The sequence below is a fragment of the Phascolarctos cinereus genome, unplaced genomic scaffold (assembly GCF_003287225.1).
Source record: "Phascolarctos cinereus isolate Bilbo 61053 unplaced genomic scaffold, phaCin_HiC Scaffold_5;HRSCAF=322, whole genome shotgun sequence".
Classification (NCBI taxonomy): domain Eukaryota; kingdom Metazoa; phylum Chordata; class Mammalia; order Diprotodontia; family Phascolarctidae; genus Phascolarctos; species Phascolarctos cinereus.
Window position 1 is genome coordinate 107222582 of NW_027555958.1, and position 13931 is coordinate 107236512.

At 38.2% G+C, this 13931-nt stretch overlaps 1 long non-coding RNA gene across 7 annotated transcripts in view; it reads left to right on the top strand.

Moving 5' to 3' along the window:
- The window catches only part of LOC110208521 (uncharacterized), a 107450-nt gene that overhangs the window by 13301 nt on the left and 80218 nt on the right, over window positions 1-13931 (top strand). For 3 of the 7 annotated variants that reach the window (XR_002324518.2, XR_013486917.1, XR_013486918.1), the window contains 3 exons: window positions 7406-7568; window positions 9116-9291; window positions 9714-9892. The exons of 2 other annotated variants lie outside the window; for them this stretch is intronic. This is a non-coding gene — a long non-coding RNA (uncharacterized LOC110208521). The remainder of the gene's footprint in view (window positions 1-7405; window positions 7569-9115; window positions 9292-9713; window positions 9893-13931) is intronic. 2 more of the 7 variants (XR_013486919.1, XR_013486920.1) reach the window with 2 other exon arrangements.

A 13931-nucleotide genomic window follows, 5' to 3' on the forward strand; every position in this document is an offset into this window, starting at 1 on the left:
TTCCCTAGCCCTTAGTCATTGAATGGGTGCTGCCCCAGACAAACTGAAACCTGGGAAAGACCTTATTTAAGAAAAGCCAAGATCTCCCACCACATCTTGCCTCTTCTCTTGCCACTGGACTCCAGTGAGTCTGTACGAGAGAGTGAGGCTGATGACTTTGCACAGCTCTGCCTCACTTAAATACAGTTCATGCACGAGTCATGACATTACCCTCTGATGTCACTGGTCTTTGAGAAGGAAGGATGAACAACAACAATGCCAACTATATTCATGGGCTCAGAATTGTAATCATAGCCCATTAGAGTTAAAAGGGACCTTAGAAATCATGTGGTCCAACTCCTCCCCCTCATTTTGCAGAGAAGTTAAATACTTGTTCAAGGTTACACAGAATTTAAAATCATATAGCTGGTCAGTGACAAAGCTTGGGTTAGAATTGAGGGCTCCAGATTTCCAGTTCAGTGCCCTTTAAACCACACTGCTTTGTCTCCCTAGTAAAAAAGAGCTGTAATGCTCCTGGGATTACTGTCATATTATAATTATGCTTTATGTAGTTCTATCAACGCATTAGATAATTATAAATTTTTTTCAAGTTATTAAATTTTACTATAATTTTCCATACGTAATGTATGCTCATCTAATCATTTCCAGTTTAATTCCATGTTCATTTTGTATAATTTGCTTTAATCAATGTAGAACAGGTTGGTAGAGTGTGAATGGAAATTTCTGCCAGTTTGCATATTATTTGTTCCCTCCTCTGCACAATGACTTAATATGCGTAAAATCATAGAGCCAAATGCAACTTCCATCCCTCAGCATAGTATTGATTGTGTTTTAGATGTAGTGGTGAGTGAGATACACAGTCATTTGTAAGGGAACATATGACTGACTATCCTTTTAAACTATTTCTTCACTGGCAAAGTTGGTCTAGTTCTGCTAGGGAGTTCTCAGTCATCCAGTTATTGACTCCTGCTTTGGCGATCCTGTCTTGTTTTGCAAAAGGCCATTAAGGAAAAAAAGGAATCATCTTCATGAGTTCAAATCTTGCCTGTTATTTCCTAGCTGTGAGACCCTGGGCAAGTCACTTAACCCTGTTTAACTCAGTTTCCTCATCTGTAGAATGACCTAGAGAAGTAAATGGCAAACAACCCCAAATGGCCAAGAAAACCCCAAATGGGGTCACAAAGAGTAAGACATGACTGAAATGACTAAATAATAATAAAATTTCAAAAATGAACTTATTTCATTACCTACTATATGTATTTCATGTCTATAAGGGGCAGATTTTGAGAAAATGCCTGTGTGCTTTCCCCTCCTCCAATTTTTCATATAATCCATGTTAACCTGCTTGTATTAGCAGTTTTATGTGTCCCGTATGTGCGAACACCTACCTCTTTTTCCTTTTTTTTTTTTTTCCGGGGAGGCAGTCAGTGTTAAGTGACTTGTTCAAGGTCACACAGCTGTTTTTCTGAGGCTGGATGAACTCAGGTCCTCCTGACTCCAGGGCTGGTGTTTTAACCACTGCACTACTTAGCTGCCTCCACCTACTTCTTTAAAGAGACACTTTAAAAGAAATTACAGTACAACTATGTTGCAAAGTCATTTTCTTCTGTCTGCTTAAAATATTTGCAAAGAAAAAGGGGGGGGAAGGGAAAATGTCTTTAAGCATAGGCCTAAAGCTGAAAGTTTCTGGCTTCATTAAGATGTTTTATGGAAAAGGAGCTGATCTGAATTGAGAGAGGAAGTTGTTTTATTGACAGTTCCTTATACCAAGGAAATCACTGGTCTAGTTTTTAAAAGTATGAAAAAAAAAGATATGTGCACTTTACTGAAAGGAATAACTCAGTGGCAAGGGAAGGGATGGTCATGCATTTGGAATTTAAGGTCACATAAAAAGAGTTATCAATAAAAATAAGGTAAACAATCTTATAAGAAGTTATGTATCATGTAGGTTAAACACTAGCCAGGAGGAGAAGTGAATGGTTAAAGAGAAGTGAGTAGGAACTACATACTAAGTTTAGTCACTCAGGTCCCTTAGGTCATGCAATCTTCAGATTGGAAGATTAGAGTTATAAGCAACAATAAGTCTAAAGAGGAAGAGGTAGGTCTGGTATGTAGCATTGTAGTTGCCCTTCCTGGCAAGGAGGGCAGGCATACCGGCAACTGTAGAATAAATAGTACCGGTGGAGTACCCAGAAGCCACATCTAAACCCACACTGGATTACTTTTATTAGAGGCACTAGGCAACAGGGGGATTTCCAAGGCATAGTTGAAACCAGTCCAGGTCAGAAATTCACAGTACAAGGAGGAAGGTAAAAGTAGTTCCAAGGTGACTAGGTGGGGAGGATACTGGACTGCACGGGGAAGTGTGACTACTGTGCTGGGGCTGGAAGATGAACTGTGCATGATGGGCATGTTGTTCCTTATTTCACTAACAGATCTGGGGGTAAGGTGGGGTGGCATTTCCAGTCTTGATTTATGTCTTGCCACTGGACCCAGATGGCTCTGGAGCAGAAAGTGAGACTGACTTCACACAGCCCTCCCTTACTTAAATCCAATTCACTTGCAAGTCATGGCAACATCTTCCTGATGTCATGGTGCTCCTTGAGAATGAAGGACAAACGACAAAAACAACAACAGCAGAACTAGGACTAGTGGTGTGCTGGATTAAGGTTGAAAGGGGTTGCTAGAGCCAATTGTTAAATTTTCAGCATATTTACACCCTAGAAATTGTCAAATGCTACAAATCTTAATTTATTGTTTTGGTAACTGTGTCGACTTAAGAGAGTGATAGAGAAAAATGTTAACAATGCTGGTTAAACTTTAAAGTGTGTCACGCATACATTTGTTTTTCCCCTGGAAAACTAGTTATTAAGCATTTATCAGCCCAGTGCTGACTAGAACCCAAGTCTTCTATCTCCCAGGACACTTCTTTTCCAGCAATGCCATGCTTCATTTCAAGGGGGCAGCAGGCAAGAAGAAAGCACAGTGTGAGACCTTTGCAAGTTTTGCTTTGAAGTCTATTATTTCAACTTATGCCATTGAGTGGAGAAGCACATGTCGTGAAACATCATGGAAGAAATGTCCAATGCATAATATTCTGAGGAAAATTCAAGGCCAGAAATAGCACATTAATAATACCATTACAAAGACGGAAATAATACATTGTCTACCTTCTCCTCTCCTTCCCTCCCACCAGCTATAGAAGTTAACAGTTCACTTGTATATTTTCTTTGAGAGGCATAGTTCTATGATTATAATTTTCCTTTTTATGTATGTAAAAACTGAATCACAGCCTTGAAACACATGTGAAAAATACCCTTATCCTTATAGCTGGTGCTTCTGCCTAGCCTTTTCATCTCTTTGGGGACCCAAAGCCCTTGGAAGTTTCCAAAGAGGGATGCCAATGAAAGATGAATTATGAGACATGGGGAAATGAAACTGCCCTCATTTTCTCCAGGATGGTGAGAGGAAAGGAAGCTTTTCTACCCTAAACTCACTCACTTTGTTGCTGAAGAGTGTCATACTTAGAATGCTGTTGCGTTCAGGGTTGGCCACCTCTTTCTTCTCCAGTTCTTGAAAGTTAAGCTTCCTTCACACCTAGGGAATGGCTTTTGTTGGACTGGTTCTGCTGCATTTCTGTTAGAAATTACGTCCATAGCGACTACTGCTGCTGAAGGGGGCACCTAATGAGACTCAATTGGCTGGTGAATGAGCCTGCCAAAGACCAATTCAACAGGAGAGTTTCTGATCTGGGGCAGGCCTATGACAAGAGAGGAACCTGAATATGAAGACTACCAGCTACCATATATCATAATGGGCTGGTGAGCAAGGAAAGGGAAACTGATTTGAGGTAGGATGATAGAGTGCAAAATGTACTGGATTTGGAGTAAGAGGACCAGAGTTCAAATCCCATCTCTGCCCCTTATTACCTGTGTGACCTTGGGCAAGTAACTTAATCTCTGTTGGCCTCAATTTGTTATCTGTAAAATGAAAGGTTGGATTACATGGCCTATGAGGTTGCTTCTCACTGTAAATATGTGATACTATGGTGATTCTCTCTTTGTTCTTCTCCTATTTTCTCATGTTATCTCTTATGTTACCTGATCCAGAGACAGGATTCTGGAGACTTACACACTCTTTCCATGAGCTCTAGGTGCCAGTGATTTGGAAATTCCTACTCAATTCCCCTAAGATTCTGGGAGAACAGTTAGGAGAAGGCTTTTGAAATGGCTGGATATGGATGGTTCCACATAAAGATGTCTGACCTTTTCATTTCTTTTTCATCTTTTTTTCCCACTGTGTTCAATGAACTATGTGATTAGAGAATAAGTATCTGAGTCCTGTGTGTGTTGGAAAGAGTTGTGACCCAAGAGAGAACACAGACTTTTGGGATCTAGAGCTATGTACAGAAAATAGGTATGATATTTTAACATTTTGAGTAATATTCCATTTTACCCTCTATATTAATTCCAGTCCTGATCAGAATGAAGCCACTGTCTCAGTGGTTGGAGGCAGACTGAGCACCTCGGGTGGCTAGTGGAGATGATGCAGCCTTTCAAGGAAGCCTATACCATATGTTGACCTTGAGGTTTGTGTGTTAAGTAGGTATTCACTCAGTTGGCAGATGAGCACCCAAGCAACTCAGATAGCATACTCCCTCAATAGATAATGAATATAATGCCATGCTGCCTTTTTCTAGGACTCAGGAAAACAGCACTTGAGATATATTACCCAACAGTAGTAGTAAAGGGGCCCCATGAATTACAAATATGAAATATCAAAGGAAGAATCACAGAATCTCAGAGTTGGAAAGAATCTCGTTGGTAGTCTAGTACAATTCATATCTGAATAGGAATCCCTTACAAATGATCATATGATGTTCTCTTGAAGACCTGAAGTGATAAAGAATTCACAATCTTTGGGACAACCCATCCTACTTTTAAATAGCTCTAATTGTTGGATAGTTTATTTTCTGACAATTAAGGGATAACATTATGACTGATTTCCAAGGTAGTGAGGAAAAATCATGACAGTAGGCAGAGAGACCTCATTTGAGAATATACAGCAAACATTCATTACTGGTTAAGACAAGGATGAGTGGAATATACAAAGAGTATAACTAAGTGGCTTTGAAGGTGATGACTTCAATCAGAGTTGAAATAATCTGGTTTTGCCACTATCCACTATGAAACCGAGGATGAGTCCTGAAATTTCTTCATCTATAAATTGAAGGGTTTGAAATACGTAAATTTTGTTTGAAATATGTGGTGCTGCAGTTAAAAGAATAATATATTTAAAGATGGAAGAGGCCTTAGAAACAATAGAGACCAACCCTCTCTTTTTATAGATGAAGTAACTATTTGCCCAGGGAGGTTATGACTAGCTCAAAGTCACACAAGTAGTAAATGAAAGAGCCAGGATTCAAAATCCTCTAAAGTGAGAGGAATGCCCTATTGGTTTACTTGTTCATGATTCTTAAGTTCATAATTAAAACAATTTTTTTTAATGGAATATATAATCTCTGGTGATCTTTATTTTCTCGTAATATAATAAAAAAAATTCCCACTAATGAACCTATAATTAATCGGATGAAAGGGAAACATTTTATTACTCAGTGATTCACAACTTGATAATTTTGGTATTGCATTGTAAATTTAAATCGAATCTACCCTTTAGCTTTTCTGCCCACAGAAAAGCAGAGCATTCTTTTTACTGTTTTTACTATGTTTGTTCATTAATTATTTCAGCACAAAGTAGTGTTAGGTCATGTGTATATTACAGCTTACATTTAAGTAATGAAATGAATGCTATTCAGATCATTCATATGGTTTATTTATATAATGAAAATGAGGGAGAGGAGGCTGGTCAGAATATACTTATTACTCCTTAGGATGAATACCCTAATGGATTTCATCAATGCAGGTACTCCCTTCAACAACAGACCAAAACTCATCCTGCGTGACTCCTATCCCTTGCCTCGCTTCGGTTTGCCCCGGGGAACCAATCCAACCTTCCAAGGGCCTTCTTCTCTTTCCTTGGACTTTGCAAGGAGATAAATGGGACACCAGGTTTCCCTTTGGTTATTGTCTTGTGACTTTGATCTTATCACATAATCAGCTCATCTTCTTTTTTTTACTTACACCTTTTCCTGATGATATCTTTTGAATCCTTTCTTCTTCCCCTAGGTGTTTGACTCCCTTGCCCATTGAGTGTTCTAAATTTGAACTCTTTGACAACTGAAAAATAAATAAAATCGGTGTTTCAGAAAATTAACTTACTTTTACAGATGTCTAATTAAAAAACTGTTTTGCCCACCAAATTTCCATCAACTGTGCCTTTCTTACTATTGTTATTATCCTTGTCTCTTACCTCACCATCATCTCCTCCAACTGAAGAGTTTGCGTAAATATGTAGCAGAGTTGCAATTGCAATATAAAGAAGTTATAGGAATAAAATTAAGCTAATAACAATAGCTAGCATTTATAATATCATTATATTTTATATTTATATATCTATGTTATTTTATGATATATTATGTCAGTATATTATATATGTTATAATAATAACAATAGCTAGCTCTTACAGTGTACCAGGCAGTTTGGTAAGCACTTTACTAATATCTCTTTTGATCCTCACAACATCTCTGAGGTGCTCAGCCTGCAGACACCCAGTCTGTTCCTTCCTATCTCCAACCACTAAGACAGTGGCTTCACTCTGATCAGGTCTGGAATTAATATTTTAAATATATAGAAACACATGAAGCAAACAGTAACTTGTTCAGAGTCACACAGGTAGTACAAGTCTGAGGCTGAATTTGAACTCAGGTCTTCCTGACTCCAGGCCTGGCATTCTACCCACTGTTCCACCTAGCTGCTCCATTAAAATATAACATATTTCACTGTCACTATTGACAAGAAGGTATGAAGACAAGAAGAGTAAGGGCAAGAAATGGCAAGAAAAGATTCCTAAGTCAGGGAAGGAGAAGTTAGAATTTGGAAAATTCTTCTTAGCCTTGAGCTTGTAGTGATATATCACCATTGCTGAATTTTACAGAATGATACTTCCTTTTAGAAAGACCTCATAGATTTTTTAAAACAGCTGCAAACCAGATCAAAAGGAACATTTCTGCTTAACTAAACATATCTTGGAAATGCCTCCTTCTTTAAAAAAAATTCTGGTTGGAAAGAGTTTTTGGATGCATCAGAATGGGTCTTGAGAAGGGCATTTTTCATTTAAATGATAAAGGTGGTTTTCTCAAATATATGGTCTATTTACCAAGAAGCTTTGTATGCTTTGTTTCCCCAGCTAGAATTGTAGCTGTTTAGAAGTTTTTATTCTTTCTATCTGATGTGTATATGCCACATACCTTTCAGTTTGTATTGAGAAATGGTGTATCATATTTCAGGTTACTTTTTCCTAAACCAAAACTAGCAATGATGATGAAAAAGGTTTGAATTGTTTTTCTACCATGTGTGACTTGAATTAGTCCATTAAGCAACTGCCATCAATAGGAGGAGAGAAGACTTTCCTTTGGAAAATTGCTCAGTGACCTCAAGCTTCTTCCTAAGGTAAAAGCATGCCTTTTTTTTTTCTTCTTTTAAACAACGGTATTGTTCTAGTGGTATATGGCTGCCAGTAATGGAATACCATAGTCAAGTCAACAAACACTGGTTACCAAGTGGTCTGGAGATTCACACCATGAATATGAACAAAATAATCTTCATAGATTAAGTGGCAAAGTATAACAGATACTAGACTTTTGCCCCAGGGCCGTCAGAAGATCTGATATGACAATACTGAAGAATAAATGAAATGGTCGTCTCACGTTTTCTGTCTCTCAGCAATCTCTGAAGTTTCCTGTCCCTCCCTATACCTTCTAGTTTCCTAAGCAACTAACTGCTGTATGCTAGGCACTGTGCCAAGAACCTGAGATATGAAGAAAGGCAAGAAAGTCCCTGTTCTCAAGGGACTCACAGTCTAATGGGGGAAACAACACGCACACAGCTATGTACAAATGAGATTTAGACAGGATAAAATATAGAGAATCTCAGAGGGAAGGCGTTAAGAGTTAGGCCTGTGAAAAACTTTTTTACAGAAGGTGGTACTGTAGCTGAAGCTTGAAGGAAGCCAAGGAAGGCAGGAGGTGGAGATGAGAAGGGAGAGAGATTGAGGCATAGAAGATAGCCAGTGAAAATGCCTGGATAAACAGCAAGAAGACCAGTGTCCTTGGACCCCAGAGTACAGGGAGGGAGTAAAGTATGAGTGGAAAGGTAGGAAGGAAGCAGGTTATGAAGGGCTTTAAAAGACAAACAGAAAGTTATATTTGATTCTGGAGGCGATAGGAAGCCACTGTCATTTATTGAATGGGGAATAGGCGATAACGGGTCAGATCTACCCTTTAGGAAGAATAATTTTGGCAGCTGATTGGAGGATAGACTGGAGTGGGGAGAGACAAGATTTGAGGCAGAGAAGCGAACCATAAGACTATGGCAATAGACTTAAGTGTGAGGGGATAGGGGCCCACACCAGGATGGTGGCAGAGAGAAGTGGCATACATAAGAGATGTCATGAAGGTAGGATCAACAGGACTTGGCAACAGATTGGATATGGGAGTGAGAGTGAGGAGTGGAATGACCCCTAGGTTGTAAGCCTGACGGGAGGATGGTGGTACCCTTAACTATAACAAGGAATTAGGAAGAGGAGAGTCTTGGGGGAAAAGAGAATGAGTTCAGTTTTAAGCATGTTTAGTTTAAGATATCTATGAGATGTCCAGTTCAAGATGACCAGTAGGTAGTTGAGGTTCACACAAAGAGCAATGGAGGGAAAAACATGGTGGATATGAATAGGTTGCAACTTACTCCAATCAAGCCCATGAAAGAAAAGGATGTCATCAGAGATGTACATTACTAGAAAAGCCCATGGGTAACTTGTCATTGATTGATGTGTCAGGAGTCCGAGATCTGCCTGCATGTTCTCCATTGATATCTAAGAAAGGTTAAGAAAACTAGAGGAAGGTCCCAGGCATACTCAGTGGAGGTTTGGGGAAGGATTTATGGAAGGATATGGACAGTCAGTCACTTCATGAACCTTAATTAAACCCCCTTCTTTGTTCCAGCCACTGTGTTAGGCATGGAATACAAAGACAAACTATAATAGAATAGCCCTTAGCCTCCGTTTATATTCCATCAGAGAAAACAACACAAATGTAATAGACCAAATGCTGGATTTGGAGTCTGCAGAGTTCTGGATTGGAATAGAGTTTCTGATATGAACTATGTATGAAAGCTAGAGGTAAGTCACCTATGCTTTCAGAAACTCAGTTTCCTCATCTGTAAAATGGGAATGCTTGTAGTGGGATTGTTATGAAGCCCAAAGGAGATAGTGTGCCCAAAAGGCCCTGCAGACCTTAAGCACCACATACACAATTAATTATTATTATGTTGGAGACATTTGACTTTAACTTTCCAGATGATTTCCCTAAGGTTCATTGCCTTCTTAATGTAGAGAAGCACTGTGGCAAATACCTTGGGTAGTAGCTCTAATCTAGTTGATGTACTTGGGCTTTCCTATTTCCAGAATATTAACAGTAATAATGACATGAAATATTAAATCTTCATATAATTGAATCAGCATTGCATAATTCAGCTTCTCTTCCTGGATTCCAGAAATTATGTAAAAATCTAATCACCAGCCAGGTTTTTTTCCCCAAATAGCTAACACTGAAGGAAGCATATCTTTGTGTAGTAAGAGGAAAAGAGAGCTCCTGCCTCTTGGTTGCTCTGGAAGGGGGAGAATTGGAAGAGTTCTGTTCCTAGCAAAAACAGCAGCTGATCTGGAGAAGTATGAGGATGCCAAGGAAGGATACTGAAGGAAACAGGAGGAGGTGGACTTGGTAAGAGATGGCTAATGGCTGCAAAAGATCTCATGACTTCACTTGGTCAAACTCAATAAAAATACTTAGCTTCAACTAATAAATAAATATTAAAGGTATTTAAAAAAAAGTAGTGGGAATAAAGCTACTATTACAAATCTATGTGTTTTAAAATTGGCCACCTTGGTAGGAGGGGTATCAAATGGACTTTTAAGCATATGTAATTGTTGGGTTCCTATGGGTTCTGTATCATGACATTAAAAAAAAAACTAAATTCTGGACTTTATAACTGATTGTCCCTTATGTTCTTTGCACTAATTAGTATGATGACAGTGGGCATGGAAAGGGAAAGGTAGGGGCTTTTTTTTCCTAAGCCAAATCTGTGATTTCATTGGTGTAGGAAACTTCTGAGACAGAAATCCACTCTAGTAATGAGATATTATTTGTAAAGTATTTAGTGCAATTCCTGGCATATAATGGACTACCCTTCTTATCCAACAATGCAGATCAACATCTGCTCTACAACTTACAGTCTTAACAAATTGTCTAGAATATTGAAAAAGTAAGTGACTTGCCCAGATTCACATAGTCAGATGTGTCAGAGTCAGTGTTGAAAATAGGTTTTTCTGATTTCAAGGCCAGCTACCTATACATCATATTACCTGTCTTCTTTAGTTTTTTTTTTTTTTTGGTTAGGCAGTGGGGTTAAGTGACTTGCCCAGGGTCATACAGCTAGTAAGTGTTATGTGTCTGAGGCCAGATTTGAACTCAGGTCCTCCTCAGTCCAGGGCTGGTGCTCTATCCACTGCACTACCTAGCTGCCTTACCTGTCTTCTTTAGAAAGAAAAAATTGACAAGATTTGCTGACCAACTGAATATGGGGTATGAGGAATAAAGAAGAATCAATAATGTTTTTGTACCTCAAAGTCTGGGGATAATAATAGCACCCCTGACAATAATAAGGAAGTCAATAGAGTGAGCTGCTATGATGGGAAATATAGTTTATTTGCTTTTAGAAGAACCATCCAAAAATGTTAAATTCATGAGGGACTCTCAGAATCATCTAATCAGGAGAGTCAAAGACTTGCTCATGATCACAGTCAGTGGAAGAGAATAGGACAAGAAACCAGGAGTTGAGATAAGATGTCAGGTTCCAAGTGGAGATGCATGGAGAAGTTAAAGTTGGAAATATAATATCTATAAAGAGTTGATAGCTGAAATTATGAGAATGGATGATTCTTCTAAAGACATTGGGTGGAGAAAAGAAAGGACTGCAAAGGGTGAGGCCTAATAAAAATGTAAAGAATAGAGTAAGGAGTAGAAGGAAAAGAAAGAAGCAAAAAAGGGCATAGAGAAGTACAGTTGAGACAAGAGTCGAACAAGAACACTGGAGGAATCCACATGTTTTTCCTGATAAAGGTCTACTAATCTCAAATGTGTAGGACTCTTACAAATTTTATAGTTTTACAGATTTTTATAACTGTCTTTGTATAATTTTATCTATTTTATATTTATAATTTTCCATTTCCCCTCTCCTTCCCCTTCCCTCAGCTTCTTTTTCTTTCTCTTCCTTTCCTTCCCTCCCATTCCCTCCAAGCAAGGTACTTAATTTTAAATAGAATATTGCTTTTAATAACAGAGAGATCAAGAGGAATGATCTAAGAACAGGTATTTGAATTTGGAAATTGGTGACCTTCAAGAATGTAATTTTAATAAAGTGGTGAGAACCAGTACTACATTACTGAGAGGTTTAAGGATATATAAAACATCTTAGGAAGGCTCCATCCACACATTTAGAAGAAAAATAAATTCACACACAGTGATAAATGGATAGATAAAACTTGGAAAAGTTTTGGAAAGATAAATTTGCTGGCTATGAGGAAAGTACCCTTGAAACAAATTCTCTGTCTTAGCTTCCACATGCAGAAACCTACAAATTTTTTCATAGACTCTTACTGAGCTGTGTCTTTTTAGCAGTCATGGAACCTTGGTGACTGAATAGATTTCTGAATAGGCTTCTATTTGACTGTGAGAGTTCATCCTATTTGTCTAGGACCTCACTTTGTCTTTACTCTTATCCTTCCTTGTAATGGAGACATTATGTGACCAGATCATATGTAATGACTATAAGAGGTCAGTGAGCCCACCTCTCAGTGATTCTTTGCAATTTGACTCAGTTGCAGATCTAAAGCAGATTCTTACGTCTTCATCTGGAGGAGGTGGTTAATTAGGCAAGGTGATAAAGCATCATAGGACTTGCTTCATCATCATTTGGCTTGTTTTTGTTCTGTTTTGTTTAGTATTAGAAGTTGGTGTCTCATTTGACTAAGCCCTGGTGGGTGCCGATGGGTAAGACCATGATGTAGGTCACTCGTTTTTTAGTGTTATTGGACAGTTGCTTTTGCTTTGCTTCAAGGCTATATAACATTTTAATTCTTACCATTTGTTTTGCACATATAGGATCTTGATTATGATTGGAACTGTGTATGTTGCTACATTAAAATGAGAGATTCATGGAGTGGAAAAAGATCTTAGAAGTCATCTGGTACAAATTCCTGAACCATGCAGGGGTCCCTTCTACAAGATACTTGAGCGATGGGTATCCTACCTTATTACAGAAATGCCCAGTGATGACAAATTCACAATTTCACAGGGTAGCCCGTTTCATTTTTGGGTTATTCTAATAGTGAGAAAGTTCTTCCTTATATTGAGTTGAAATCTGCCTCCCTGTAACTTCTGCCCATTGGAACATATCCTGGTTCTGTCCTTCCGAACTTGCACAGAATATCTAAGCCCTCTTCCAGATGAAAGCTTTTCAAATATTTAAGGAAAAAAAAAGTCTCCTTTTCCAGCTCATCATCCACATTATGCCCCTTGTTGGGAAATATTTTGTACTAATAAGGTACTCTGCAATTCAGGCTTGAGTCTGCCAGAAGCAACACTATTGGATTTAACATTAATCAGTATCCAAGACATTTATAGCTTTAAGAGACAGATGTCCAAACTGTCATAATCCCCCATACCCTCCAACATGACTCTCTGCCCTTCAATAATTTGAGGTAACATTTATGGGAATCTTGAACAAGGAAAAGATGTTATGATATATTATTAACAATAAATAATAATAAACTAGCATTTATATATAATATTATAATAATATGTAATAATAATAACTAGCATTTATATAGAACCAACTATGTGTTACGCCCTATGCTAAGCACCTTGCAATATTATCTCCTTTGAGCCTCACGACAACTCAGGGAGATAGGTTCTATTATTATCCCCATTTTACCGAGGTAAACAGAAACTGACTTGTCCAAGATCATATAACTAGTAAGTATCTGAGACCAATTTTGAAATCAGGTGCTCCTGACCCAGCACTCTGTCTACTCTCATACTAGCTGCCTCTAAGAAGAGAAGAAAAGATAACAAGTTTACTTTTGGAAATGTTGAGTTAAAATTGTCCAAGGGAACTCTAATTTGAGATATTCAATAGGCAGCTGGAGATGCAAGACTGGGAGTCAGGAAAGAAGTGGCATCTGACAATGATTAGCATATAGATGATAATGAAATCCATGTAAGTTAATGGGATCACAAAGGAAAAGAGTAGAGGGACCAGGACAGAGTCTGTTGTTAGTGGGCATGATCTGGACAAAGATCATTTATTAACCGCTTACTACATGCCAAGTATTGGAGATGTAAATACAAAAGGAGATAGTTCTTGCCCTTGTAGAACTTAATACTCTACATTTATACCTTCTGACAAAATTGGCTTAATTGCCCTACTACATGTGAATCTAAAAGCCATACCATAGATGGGGAAGGTCTTGTGTACTGGATGGTTGGGGGACAGTATCTCACCCAATAGCAAGATGCTTCTTGTGTGGCCAATGCTAGTTTTACAGTTTTTTTCTTGTACAGTAGAAGTGATTATGGTAAAAACCTAACCATATCTTTCAAGAAGAACCCAACCAGATTTCAAATAGTTTATTTCATGAATCAGTGTTACTTGAATATTTCTGATCCTAGGCTTATACTCTTTATATCGCTGACCACATGT